The sequence below is a fragment of the Clarias gariepinus genome, chromosome 5 (assembly GCF_024256425.1).
Source record: "Clarias gariepinus isolate MV-2021 ecotype Netherlands chromosome 5, CGAR_prim_01v2, whole genome shotgun sequence".
NCBI classification, from domain to species: domain Eukaryota; kingdom Metazoa; phylum Chordata; class Actinopteri; order Siluriformes; family Clariidae; genus Clarias; species Clarias gariepinus.
Window position 1 is genome coordinate 1,447,777 of NC_071104.1, and position 12,820 is coordinate 1,460,596.

The following is a 12,820-nucleotide window of genomic DNA, read 5'->3' on the forward strand; positions in this document are numbered from 1 at the left end:
TTGGCAAGGAGTCAGCAATTTCCAACGTTCTGCTCTTGAGAATTTCTTAATCCAAGCTGGGCCTCTTAATCGCTTTGAACAACTTGCGCCAAACGCTCTTCTTCCTAAGCACCAATAGAAGGTAACGCCTGAACAGGGACTTGAACCCTGGACCCTCAGATTAAAAGTCTGATGCTCTACCAACTGAGCTATCCAGGCTCTGCAAAAGGTGCCATCGCTCCCAAAAAGCAGTTTGAGGCATCCTTTCCCAACGCTCGTCCATTGTTTGACACATGTGAAGAAACAAAGCACTTGTGAACCCTTTCAAGTGGTGAGGTTGGCCACCAGAATTTTAAACCTTCACACTGGCTGATAACATGGCCCAGTATTTAAGCCGAGATCAATCGAACCGTTAAGATTTCTGTTTAACTGCCATGTTTTCAACATTTTGTTCCCTAACAAGAGGATTCTGACCATCACATCCAGTGAAAGTTGTTACCAGGATCACTCTTCTGAACAGCCCTGCCTCTAAAGTCTTATCTAGGATAAGTGAATGTCTTATATGCCTATGGTATGTGAATAACTTTAAAGAGATCAGCATTATCGACGAAGGTTGGCCTTCTAGACAAGGAGACCACATGACTCATTTTCAAGTCTACTTTATTTACAAACATGGACTAAAGCCATGGACCCTGAGATCAAAAGACCAGTGCGCTATCGACTGAGAAATACAACCAACTCCGTCAAGATTGGTTTGCAGTCGACACTGTTCATTACATTTTTAACAGTTTTGCACACACACTTTTCCAGCATACTTCCCTGATCAAATGGATCGTCCACTCTGAACCAGACAAAGACATCCGCATCGGCTTTCAGCAATTTATCACTGTATGCTTTCATAGAAAACGGGCACAAGGGAGCTTTCAGTGATGTATTTTCATATATACATATAGATATATTTATATACGTTGAAGTCCAGTGTGTAGTGCAATCTTGGGCATCCGTGGCTCCGTGTAACTCGGAAGATGGAGATTAATACCACCTTTGCCACTGAATGCCCATCATCTGACACAAAGACTGTTGTGAAATAATCCCAAAGATTGTCCCACACTGCTCCATACTCATATGCTTTCCAGTCTATGAGACAAGACTCAGGTTCAAGTTGTCAAAGCTTCACACTCACACACTGAGCTGAGGAGTGCTATTTGATCATGAAAAACCCTCTTGATATCCATGGACGGGGGAATCAGACAGGTTATGCAATCAGCTTTTGCTTTGTCCTTTGCACAAAAAAAGCCCTATCCCAGATTCCAGAAGCCTGGAGCAATAGATGACGCGCGTGACTTGTCCTTGAGAGAAAATGTGCTGCCACATGCACCGCTAGCCATGTAGGACCTCGTGGCGCAACGGTAGCGCGTCTGACTCCAGATCAGAAGGTTGCGTGTTCAAATCACGTCGAGGTCATGAGCTGTCTGTGTGTGGCAGCTGGTGTTGCTGGCTTTTCCGAGAAGGTTCGTGGGCAGAATTTTAAATTACATCCAATCCCTAGGATGACCATGCATGTTTGTGTCAACCTCTTGACAAAAGATGACAGCACTCAGGTAACAGCTCACCGACCTAATTACTAGGCAGACATCCTCAGCCTGCTATAACATGTTTCCCCATTCTCGGCCGGCTGTGCGTGTTGAGAAACGTTAGGGCCTGATAAGGCGTCTTTAGATGCCATCATAATAGAAGATTCAGCTGGTCTGACAGACAGGATCCTAGTTTATCCTAGGTAAGAAATGGAAATGTTTGAAGCTTCAAGTTTCCTTCTAAGGTGAGGGGTTTGTATTTTATTCATCTGTAGATAAGAAGACCTGTGGCAATACCATCTCCTGGTGACCTTCCTGAACATAAGACAATCTCCTAAGAGAAAGTATCCACTGGTAAATTATGGAAATACTTGGCAAGGAGTCAGCAATTTCCAACTTTCTGCTCTTGAGAATTTCTTAATCCAAGCTGGGCCTCTTAATCGCTTTGAACAACTTGCGCCAAACGCTCTTTTTCCTAAGCACCAATAGAAGGTAACGCCTGAACAGGGACTTGAACCCTGGACCCTCAGATTAAAAGTCTGATGCTCTACCGACTGAGCTATCCAGGCTCTGAAAAAGGTGCCATCGCTCCCAAAAAGCAGTTTGAGGCATCCTTTCCCAACGCTCGTCCATTGTTAGACACATGTGAAGAAACAAAGCACTTGTGAACCCTTTCAAGTGGTGAGGTTGGCCACCAGAATTTTAAACCTTCACACTGGCTGATAACATGTCCCAGTATTTAAGCCGAGATCAATCGAACCATTAAGATTTTTGTTTAACTGCCATGTTTTCAACATTTCGTTCCCTAACAAGAGGATTCTGACCATCACATCCAGTGAAAGTTCTTACCAGGATCACTCTTCTGAACAGCCCTGCCTCTAAAGTCTTATCTAGGATAAGTGAATGTCTTATATGCCTATGGTATGTGAATAACTTTAAAGAGATCAGCATTATCGACGAAGGTTGGCCTTCTAGACAAGGAGACCACATGACTCATTTTCAAGTCTACTTTATTTACAAACATGGACTAAAGCCATGGACCCTGAGATCAAAAGACCAGTGCGCTATCGACTGAGAAATACAACCAACTCGGTCAAGATTGGTTTGCAGTCGACACTGTTCATTACATTTTAAACAGTTTTGCACACACACTTTTCCAGCATTCTTCCCTGATCAAATAGATCACTCTGGACCAGACAAAGACATCCGCATCGGCTTTCAGCAATTTATCACTGTATGCTTTCATAGAAAATGGGCACAAGGGAGCTTTCAGTGATGTATTTTCATATATACATATAGATATTTTTATATACGTTGAAGTCCAGTGTGTAGTGCAATCTTGGGCATTCGTGGCTCCATGTAACTCGGAAGATGGAGATTAATACCACCTTTGCCACTGAATGCCCATCATCTGACACAAAGACTGTTGTGAAATAATCCCAAAGATTGTCCCACACTGCTCCATACTCATATGCTTTCCAGTCTATGAGACAAGACTCAGGTCCAAGTTGTCCAAGCTTCACACTCACACACTGAGCTGAGGAGTGCTATTTGATCATGAAAAACCCTCTTGATCTCCATGGACGGGGGAATCAGACAGGTTATGCAATCAGCTTTTGCTTTGTCCTTTGCACAAAAAAAAGCCCTATCCCAGATTCCAGAAGCCTGGAGCAATAGATGACGCGCGTGACTTGTCCTTGAGAGAAAATGTGCTGCCACATGCACCGCTCGCCATGTAGGACCTCGTGGCGCAACGGTAGCGCGTCTGACTCCAGATCAGAAGGTTGCGTGTTCAAATCACGTCGAGGTCATGAGCTGTCTGTGTGTGGCGGCTGGTGTTGCTGGCTTTTCCGAGAAGGTTCGTGGGCAGAATTTTAAATTACATCCAATCCCTAGGATGACCATGCATGTTTGTGTCAACCTCTTGACAAAAGATGACAGCGCTCAGGTAACAGCTCACCGACCTAATTACTAGGCAGACATCCTCACCCTGCTATAACATGTTTCCCCATTCTCGGCCGGCTGTGCGTGCTGAGAAAAGTTAGGGCCTGATAAGGCGTCTTTAGATGCCATCATAATAGAAGATTCAGCTGGTCTGACAGACAGGATCCTAGTTTATCCTAGGTAAGAAATGGAAATGTTTGAAGCTTCAAGTTTCCTTCTAAGGTGAGGGGTTTGTATTTTATTCATCTGTAGATAAGAAGACCTGTGGCAATACCATCTCCTGGTGACCTTCCTGAACATAAGACAATCTCCTAAGAGAAAGTATCCACTGGTAAATTATGGAAATACTTGGCAAGGAGTCAGCAATTTCCAACGTTCTGCTCTTGAGAATTTCTTAATCCAAGCTGGGCCTCTTAATCGCTTTGAACAACTTGCGCCAAACGCTCTTCTTCCTAAGCACCAATAGAAGGTAACGCCTGAACAGGGACTTGAACCCTGGACCCTCAGATTAAAAGTCTGATGCTCTACCGACTGAGCTATCCAGGCTCTGCAAAAGGTGCCATCGCTCCCAAAAAGCAGTTTGAGGCATCCTTTCCCAACGCTCGTCCATTGTTTGACACATGTGAAGAATCAAAGCACTTGTGAACCCTTTCAAGTGGTGAGGTTGGCCACCAGAATTTTAAACCTTCACACTGGCTGATAACATGTCCCAGTATTTAAGCCGAGATCAATCGAACCATTAAGATTTTCGTTTAACTGCCATGTTTTCAACATTTTGTTCCCTAACAAGAGGATTCTGACCATCACATCCAGTGAAAGTTCTTACCAGGATCACTCTTCTGAACAGCCCTGCCTCTAAAGTCTTATCTAGGATAAGTGAATGTCTTATATGCCTATGGTATGTGAATAACTTTAAAGAGATCAGCATTATCGACGAAGGTTGGCCTTCTAGACAAGGAGACCACATGACTCATTTTCAAGTCTACTTTATTTACAAACATGGACTAAAGCCATGGACCCTGAGATCAAAAGACCAGTGCGCTATCGACTGAGAAATACAACCAACTCCGTCAAGATTGGTTTGCAGTCGACACTGTTCATTACATTTTTAACAGTTTTGCACACACACTTTTCCAGCATACTTCCCTGATCAAATGGATCGTCCACTCTGAACCAGACAAAGACATCCGCATCGGCTTTCAGCAATTTATCACTGTATGCTTTCATAGAAAACGGGCACAAGGGAGCTTTCAGTGATGTATTTTCATATATACATATAGATATATTTATATACGTTGAAGTCCAGTGTGTAGTGCAATCTTGGGCATCCGTGGCTCCGTGTAACTCGGAAGATGGAGATTAATACCACCTTTGCCACTGAATGCCCATCATCTGACACAAAGACTGTTGTGAAATAATCCCAAAGATTGTCCCACACTGCTCCATACTCATATGCTTTCCAGTCTATGAGACAAGACTCAGGTTCAAGTTGTCAAAGCTTCACACTCACACACTGAGCTGAGGAGTGCTATTTGATCATGAAAAACCCTCTTGATATCCATGGACGGGGGAATCAGACAGGTTATGCAATCAGCTTTTGCTTTGTCCTTTGCACAAAAAAAGCCCTATCCCAGATTCCAGAAGCCTGGAGCAATAGATGACGCGCGTGACTTGTCCTTGAGAGAAAATGTGCTGCCACATGCACCGCTAGCCATGTAGGACCTCGTGGCGCAACGGTAGCGCGTCTGACTCCAGATCAGAAGGTTGCGTGTTCAAATCACGTCGAGGTCATGAGCTGTCTGTGTGTGGCAGCTGGTGTTGCTGGCTTTTCCGAGAAGGTTCGTGGGCAGAATTTTAAATTACATCCAATCCCTAGGATGACCATGCATGTTTGTGTCAACCTCTTGACAAAAGATGACAGCACTCAGGTAACAGCTCACCGACCTAATTACTAGGCAGACATCCTCAGCCTGCTATAACATGTTTCCCCATTCTCGGCCGGCTGTGCGTGTTGAGAAACGTTAGGGCCTGATAAGGCGTCTTTAGATGCCATCATAATAGAAGATTCAGATGGTCTGACAGACAGGATCCTAGTTTATCCTAGGTAAGAAATGGAAATGTTTGAAGCTTCAAGTTTCCTTCTAAGGTGAGGGGTTTGTATTTTATTCATCTGTAGATAAGAAGACCTGTGGCAATACCATCTCCTGGTGACCTTCCTGAACATAAGACAATCTCCTAAGAGAAAGTATCCACTGGTAAATTATGGAAATACTTGGCAAGGAGTCAGCAATTTCCAACGTTCTGCTCTTGAGAATTTCTTAATCCAAGCTGGGATTTTTAATCGCTTTGAACAACTTGCGCCAAACGCTCTTCTTCCTAAGCACCAATAGAAGGTAACACCTGAACAGGGACTTGAACCCTGGACCCTCAGATTAAAAGTCTGATGCTCTACCGACTGAGCTATCCAGGCTCTGAAAAAGGTGCCATCGCTCCCAAAAAGCAGTTTGAGGCATCCTTTCCCAACGCTCGTCCATTGTTAGACACATGTGAAGAAACAAAGCACTTGTGAACCCTTTCAAGTGGTGAGGTTGGCCACCAGAATTTTAAACCTTCACACTGGCTGATAACATGTCCCAGTATTTAAGCCGAGATCAATCGAACCATTAAGATTTTTGTTTAACTGCCATGTTTTCAACATTTCGTTCCCTAACAAGAGGATTCTGACCATCACATCCAGTGAAAGTTGTTACCAGGATCACTCTTCTGAACAGCCCTGCCTCTAAAGTCTTATCTAGGATAAGTGAATGTCTTATATGCCTATGGTATGTGAATAACTTTAAAGAGATCAGCATTATCGACGAAGGTTGGCCTTCTAGACAAGGAGACCACATGACTCATTTTCAAGTCTACTTTATTTACAAACATGGACTAAAGCCATGGACCCTGAGATCAAAAGACCAGTGCGCTATCGACTGAGAAATACAACCAACTCGGTCAAGATTGGTTTGCAGTCGACACTGTTCATTACATTTTAAACAGTTTTGCACACACACTTTTCCAGCATTCTTCCCTGATCAAATAGATCACTCTGGACCAGACAAAGACATCCGCATCGGCTTTCAGCAATTTATCACTGTATGCTTTCATAGAAAATGGGCACAAGGGAGCTTTCAGTGATGTATTTTCATATATACATATAGATATTTTTATATACGTTGAAGTCCAGTGTGTAGTGCAATCTTGGGCATTCGTGGCTCCATGTAACTCGGAAGATGGAGATTAATACCACCTTTGCCACTGAATGCCCATCATCTGACACAAAGACTGTTGTGAAATAATCCCAAAGATTGTCCCACACTGCTCCATACTCATATGCTTTCCAGTCTATGAGACAAGACTCAGGTCCAAGTTGTCCAAGCTTCACACTCACACACTGAGCTGAGGAGTGCTATTTGATCATGAAAAACCCTCTTGATCTCCATGGACGGGGGAATCAGACAGGTTATGCAATCAGCTTTTGCTTTGTCCTTTGCACAAAAAAAAGCCCTATCCCAGATTCCAGAAGCCTGGAGCAATAGATGACGCGCGTGACTTGTCCTTGAGAGAAAATGTGCTGCCACATGCACCGCTCGCCATGTAGGACCTCGTGGCGCAACGGTAGCGCGTCTGACTCCAGATCAGAAGGTTGCGTGTTCAAATCACGTCGAGGTCATGAGCTGTCTGTGTGTGGCGGCTGGTGTTGCTGGCTTTTCCGAGAAGGTTCGTGGGCAGAATTTTAAATTACATCCAATCCCTAGGATGACCATGCATGTTTGTGTCAACCTCTTGACAAAAGATGACAGCGCTCAGGTAACAGCTCACCGACCTAATTACTAGGCAGACATCCTCAGCCTGCTATAACATGTTTCCCCATTCTCGGCCGGCTGTGCGTGCTGAGAAAAGTTAGGGCCTGATAAGGTGTCTTTAGATGCCATCATAATAGAAGATTCAGCTGGTCTGACAGACAGGATCCTAGTTTATCCTAGGTAAGAAATGGAAATGTTTGAAGCTTCAAGTTTCCTTCTAAGGTGAGGGGTTTGTATTTTATTCATCTGTAGATAAGAAGACCTGTGGCAATACCATCTCCTGGTGACCTTCCTGAACATAAGACAATCTCCTAAGAGAAAGTATCCACTGGTAAATTATGGAAATACTTGGCAAGGAGTCAGCAATTTCCAACGTTCTGCTCTTGAGAATTTCTTAATCCAAGCTGGGATTTTTAATCGCTTTGAACAACTTGCGCCAAACGCTCTTCTTCCTAAGCACCAATAGAAGGTAACACCTGAACAGGGACTTGAACCCTGGACCCTCAGATTAAAAGTCTGATGCTCTACCGACTGAGCTATCCAGGCTCTGAAAAAGGTGCCATCGCTCCCAAAAAGCAGTTTGAGGCATCCTTTCCCAACGCTCGTCCATTGTTAGACACATGTGAAGAAACAAAGCACTTGTGAACCCTTTCAAGTGGTGAGGTTGGCCACCAGAATTTTAAACCTTCACACTGGCTGATAACATGTCCCAGTATTTAAGCCGAGATCAATCGAACCATTAAGATTTTTGTTTAACTGCCATGTTTTCAACATTTCGTTCCCTAACAAGAGGATTCTGACCATCACATCCAGTGAAAGTTGTTACCAGGATCACTCTTCTGAACAGCCCTGCCTCTAAAGTCTTATCTAGGATAAGTGAATGTCTTATATGCCTATGGTATGTGAATAACTTTAAAGAGATCAGCATTATCGACGAAGGTTGGCCTTCTAGACAAGGAGACCACATGACTCATTTTCAAGTCTACTTTATTTACAAACATGGACTAAAGCCATGGACCCTGAGATCAAAAGACCAGTGCGCTATCGACTGAGAAATACAACCAACTCGGTCAAGATTGGTTTGCAGTCGACACTGTTCATTACATTTTAAACAGTTTTGCACACACACTTTTCCAGCATTCTTCCCTGATCAAATAGATCACTCTGGACCAGACAAAGACATCCGCATCGGCTTTCAGCAATTTATCACTGTATGCTTTCATAGAAAATGGGCACAAGGGAGCTTTCAGTGATGTATTTTCATATATACATATAGATATTTTTATATACGTTGAAGTCCAGTGTGTAGTGCAATCTTGGGCATTCGTGGCTCCATGTAACTCGGAAGATGGAGATTAATACCACCTTTGCCACTGAATGCCCATCATCTGACACAAAGACTGTTGTGAAATAATCCCAAAGATTGTCCCACACTGCTCCATACTCATATGCTTTCCAGTCTATGAGACAAGACTCAGGTCCAAGTTGTCCAAGCTTCACACTCACACACTGAGCTGAGGAGTGCTATTTGATCATGAAAAACCCTCTTGATCTCCATGGACGGGGGAATCAGACAGGTTATGCAATCAGCTTTTGCTTTGTCCTTTGCACAAAAAAAAGCCCTATCCCAGATTCCAGAAGCCTGGAGCAATAGATGACGCGCGTGACTTGTCCTTGAGAGAAAATGTGCTGCCACATGCACCGCTCGCCATGTAGGACCTCGTGGCGCAACGGTAGCGCGTCTGACTCCAGATCAGAAGGTTGCGTGTTCAAATCACGTCGAGGTCATGAGCTGTCTGTGTGTGGCGGCTGGTGTTGCTGGCTTTTCCGAGAAGGTTCGTGGGCAGAATTTTAAATTACATCCAATCCCTAGGATGACCATGCATGTTTGTGTCAACCTCTTGACAAAAGATGACAGCGCTCAGGTAACAGCTCACCGACCTAATTACTAGGCAGACATCCTCACCCTGCTATAACATGTTTCCCCATTGTCGGCCGGCTGTGCGTGCTGAGAAAAGTTAGGGCCTGATAAGGCGTCTTTAGATGCCATCATAATAGAAGATTCAGCTGGTCTGACAGACAGGATCCTAGTTTATCCTAGGTAAGAAATGGAAATGTTTGAAGCTTCAAGTTTCCTTCTAAGGTGAGGGGTTTGTATTTTATTCATCTGTAGATAAGAAGACCTGTGGCAATACCATCTCCTGGTGACCTTCCTGAACATAAGACAATCTCCTAAGAGAAAGTATCCACTGGTAAATTATGGAAATACTTGGCAAGGAGTCAGCAATTTCCAACGTTCTGCTCTTGAGAATTTCTTAATCCAAGCTGGGCCTCTTAATCGCTTTGAACAACTTGCGCCAAACGCTCTTCTTCCTAAGCACCAATAGAAGGTAACGCCTGAACAGGGACTTGAACCCTGGACCCTCAGATTAAAAGTCTGATGCTCTACCGACTGAGCTATCCAGGCTCTGCAAAAGGTGCCATCGCTCCCAAAAAGCAGTTTGAGGCATCCTTTCCCAACGCTCGTCCATTGTTTGACACATGTGAAGAAACAAAGCACTTGTGAACCCTTTCAAGTGGTGAGGTTGGCCACGAGAATTTTAAACCTTCACACTGGCTGATAACATGTCCCAGTATTTAAGCCGAGATCAATCGAACCATTAAGATTTTCGTTTAACTGCCATGTTTTCAACATTTTGTTCCCTAACAAGAGGATTCTGACCATCACATCCAGTGAAAGTTCTTACCAGGATCACTCTTCTGAACAGCCCTGCCTCTAAAGTCTTATCTAGGATAAGTGAATGTCTTATATGCCTATGGTATGTGAATAACTTTAAAGAGATCAGCATTATCGACGAAGGTTGGCCTTCTAGACAAGGAGACCACATGACTCATTTTCAAGTCTACTTTATTTACAAACATGGACTAAAGCCATGGACCCTGAGATCAAAAGACCAGTGCGCTATCGACTGAGAAATACAACCAACTCGGTCAAGATTGGTTTGCAGTCGACACTGTTCATTACATTTTCAACAGTTTTGCACACACACTTTTCCAGCATACTTCCCTGATCAAATGGATCGTCCACTCTGGACCAGACAAAGACATCCGCATCGGCTTTCAGCAATTTATCACTGTATGCTTTCATAGAATAAGGGCACAAGGGAGCTTTCAGTGATGTATTTTCATATATACATATAGATATATTTATATACGTTGAAGTCCAGTGTGTAGTGCAATCTTGGGCATTCGTGGCTCCGTGTAACTCGGAAGATGGAGATTAATACCACCTTTGCCACTGAATGCCCATCATCTGACACAAAGACTGTTGTGAAATAATCCCAAAGATTGTCCCACACTGCTCCATACTCATATGCTTTCCAGTCTATGAGACAAGACTCAGGTTCAAGTTGTCAAAGCCTCACACTCACACACTGAGCTGAGGAGTGCTATTTGATCATGAAAAACCCTCTTGATATCCATGGACGGGGGAATCAGACAGGTTATGCAATCAGCTTTTGCTTTGTCCTTTGCACAAAAAAAGCCCTATCCCAGATTCCAGAAGCCTGGAGCAATAGATGACGCGCGTGACTTGTCCTTGAGAGAAAATGTGCTGCCACATGCACTGCTAGCCATGTAGGACCTCGTGGCGCAATGGTAGCGCGTCTGACTCCAGATCAGAAGGTTGCGTGTTCAAATCACGTCGAGGTCATGAGCTGTCTGTGTGTGGCGGCTGGTGTTGCTGGCTTTTCCGAGAAGGTTCGTGGGCAGAATTTTAAATTACATCCAATCCCTAGGATGACCATGCATGTTTGTGTCAACCTCTTGACAAAAGATGACAGCGCTCAGGTAACAGCTCACCGACCTAATTACTAGGCAGACATCCTCAGCCTGCTATAACATGTTTCCCCATTCTCGGCCGGCTGTGCGTGTTGAGAAACGTTAGGGCCTGATAAGGCGTCTTTAGATGCCATCATAATAGAAGGTTCAGCTGGTCTGACAGACAGGATCCTAGTTTATCCTAGGTAAGAAATGGAAATGTTTGAAGCTTCAAGTTTCCTTCTAAGGTGAGGGGTTTGTATTTTATTCATCTGTAGATAAGAAGACCTGTGGCAATACCATCTCCTGGTGACCTTCCTGAACATAAGACAATCTCCTAAGAGAAAGTATCCACTGGTAAATTATGGAAATACTTGGCAAGGAGTCAGCAATTTCCAACTTTCTGCTCTTGAGAATTTCTTAATCCAAGCTGGGCCTCTTAATCGCTTTGAACAACTTGCGCCAAACGCTCTTTTTCCTAAGCACCAATAGAAGGTAACGCCTGAACAGGGACTTGAACCCTGGACCCTCAGATTAAAAGTCTGATGCTCTACCGACTGAGCTATCCAGGCTCTGAAAAAGGTGCCATCGCTCCCAAAAAGCAGTTTGAGGCATCCTTTCCCAACGCTCGTCCATTGTTTGACACATGTGAAGAAACAAAGCACTTGTGAACCCTTTCAAGTGGTGAGGTTGGCCACCAGAATTTTAAACCTTCACACTGGCTGATAACATGTCCCAGTATTTAAGCCGAGATCAATCGAACCGTTAAGATTTTTGTTTAACTGCCATGTTTTCAACATTTCGTTCCCTAACAAGAGGATTCTGACCATCACATCCAGTGAAAGTTGTTACCAGGATCACTCTTCTGAACAGCCCTGCCTCTAAAGTCTTATCTAGGATAAGTGAATGTCTTATATGCCTATGGTATGTGAATAACTTTAAAGAGATCAGCATTATCGACGAAGGTTGGCCTTCTAGACAAGGAGACCACATGACTCATTTTCAAGTCTACTTTATTTACAAACATGGACTAAAGCCATGGACCCTGAGATCAAAAGACCAGTGCGCTATCGACTGAGAAATACAACCAACTCGGTCAAGATTGGTTTGCAGTCGACACTGTTCATTACATTTTCAACAGTTTTGCACACACACTTTTCCAGCATTCTTCCCTGATCAAATAGATCACTCTGGACCAGACAAAGACATCCGCATCGGCTTTCAGCAATTTATCACTGTATGCTTTCATAGAAAATGGGCACAAGGGAGCTTTCAGTGATGTATTTTCATATATACATATAGATATATTTATATACGTTGAAGTCCAGTGTGTAGTGCAATCTTGGGCATTCGTGGCTCCATGTAACTCGGAAGATGGAGATTAATACCACCTTTGCCACTGAATGCCCATCATCTGACACAAAGACTGTTGTGAAATAATCCCAAAGATTGTCCCACACTGCTCCATACTCATATGCTTTCCAGTCTATGAGACAAGACTCAGGTCCAAGTTGTCCAAGCTTCACACTCACACACTGAGCTGAGGAGTGCTATTTGATCATGAAAAACCCTCTTGATATCCATGGACGGGGGAATCAGACAGGTTATGCAATCAGCTTTTGCTTTGTCCTTTGCACAAAAAAAAGCCCTATCCCAGAT

The 12,820-nt window shown here is 43.8% G+C and overlaps 13 non-coding genes across 13 annotated transcripts; 6 read left to right on the plus strand and 7 right to left on the minus strand.

Moving 5' to 3' along the window:
• Nucleotides 1–125: 125 nt before the first annotated feature.
• trnak-uuu (transfer RNA lysine (anticodon UUU)) lies at nt 126–198 on the minus strand. The gene has a single exon. It is a non-coding gene; the product is annotated as a tRNA-Lys (tRNA).
• Nucleotides 199–1,371: 1,173 nt separating this feature from the next.
• Nucleotides 1,372–1,443, plus strand: trnaw-cca (transfer RNA tryptophan (anticodon CCA)). Its single transcript has one exon. It is a non-coding gene; the product is annotated as a tRNA-Trp (tRNA).
• A 606-nt stretch (nt 1,444–2,049) lies between these two features.
• Nucleotides 2,050–2,122, minus strand: trnak-uuu (transfer RNA lysine (anticodon UUU)). Its single transcript has one exon. It is a non-coding gene; the product is annotated as a tRNA-Lys (tRNA).
• Nucleotides 2,123–3,292: 1,170 nt separating this feature from the next.
• Nucleotides 3,293–3,364, plus strand: trnaw-cca (transfer RNA tryptophan (anticodon CCA)). The gene has a single exon. It is a non-coding gene; the product is annotated as a tRNA-Trp (tRNA).
• A 606-nt stretch (nt 3,365–3,970) lies between these two features.
• Nucleotides 3,971–4,043, minus strand: trnak-uuu (transfer RNA lysine (anticodon UUU)). Its single transcript has one exon. It is a non-coding gene; the product is annotated as a tRNA-Lys (tRNA).
• A 1,173-nt stretch (nt 4,044–5,216) lies between these two features.
• On the plus strand, nt 5,217–5,288 carry trnaw-cca (transfer RNA tryptophan (anticodon CCA)). Its single transcript has one exon. It is a non-coding gene; the product is annotated as a tRNA-Trp (tRNA).
• A 606-nt stretch (nt 5,289–5,894) lies between these two features.
• On the minus strand, nt 5,895–5,967 carry trnak-uuu (transfer RNA lysine (anticodon UUU)). Its single transcript has one exon. It is a non-coding gene; the product is annotated as a tRNA-Lys (tRNA).
• A 1,170-nt stretch (nt 5,968–7,137) lies between these two features.
• trnaw-cca (transfer RNA tryptophan (anticodon CCA)) lies at nt 7,138–7,209 on the plus strand. Its single transcript has one exon. It is a non-coding gene; the product is annotated as a tRNA-Trp (tRNA).
• A 606-nt stretch (nt 7,210–7,815) lies between these two features.
• On the minus strand, nt 7,816–7,888 carry trnak-uuu (transfer RNA lysine (anticodon UUU)). The gene has a single exon. It is a non-coding gene; the product is annotated as a tRNA-Lys (tRNA).
• Nucleotides 7,889–9,058: 1,170 nt separating this feature from the next.
• trnaw-cca (transfer RNA tryptophan (anticodon CCA)) lies at nt 9,059–9,130 on the plus strand. Its single transcript has one exon. It is a non-coding gene; the product is annotated as a tRNA-Trp (tRNA).
• A 606-nt stretch (nt 9,131–9,736) lies between these two features.
• On the minus strand, nt 9,737–9,809 carry trnak-uuu (transfer RNA lysine (anticodon UUU)). The gene has a single exon. It is a non-coding gene; the product is annotated as a tRNA-Lys (tRNA).
• A 1,173-nt stretch (nt 9,810–10,982) lies between these two features.
• trnaw-cca (transfer RNA tryptophan (anticodon CCA)) lies at nt 10,983–11,054 on the plus strand. The gene has a single exon. It is a non-coding gene; the product is annotated as a tRNA-Trp (tRNA).
• A 606-nt stretch (nt 11,055–11,660) lies between these two features.
• On the minus strand, nt 11,661–11,733 carry trnak-uuu (transfer RNA lysine (anticodon UUU)). Its single transcript has one exon. It is a non-coding gene; the product is annotated as a tRNA-Lys (tRNA).
• Nucleotides 11,734–12,820: the final 1,087 nt, after the last annotated feature.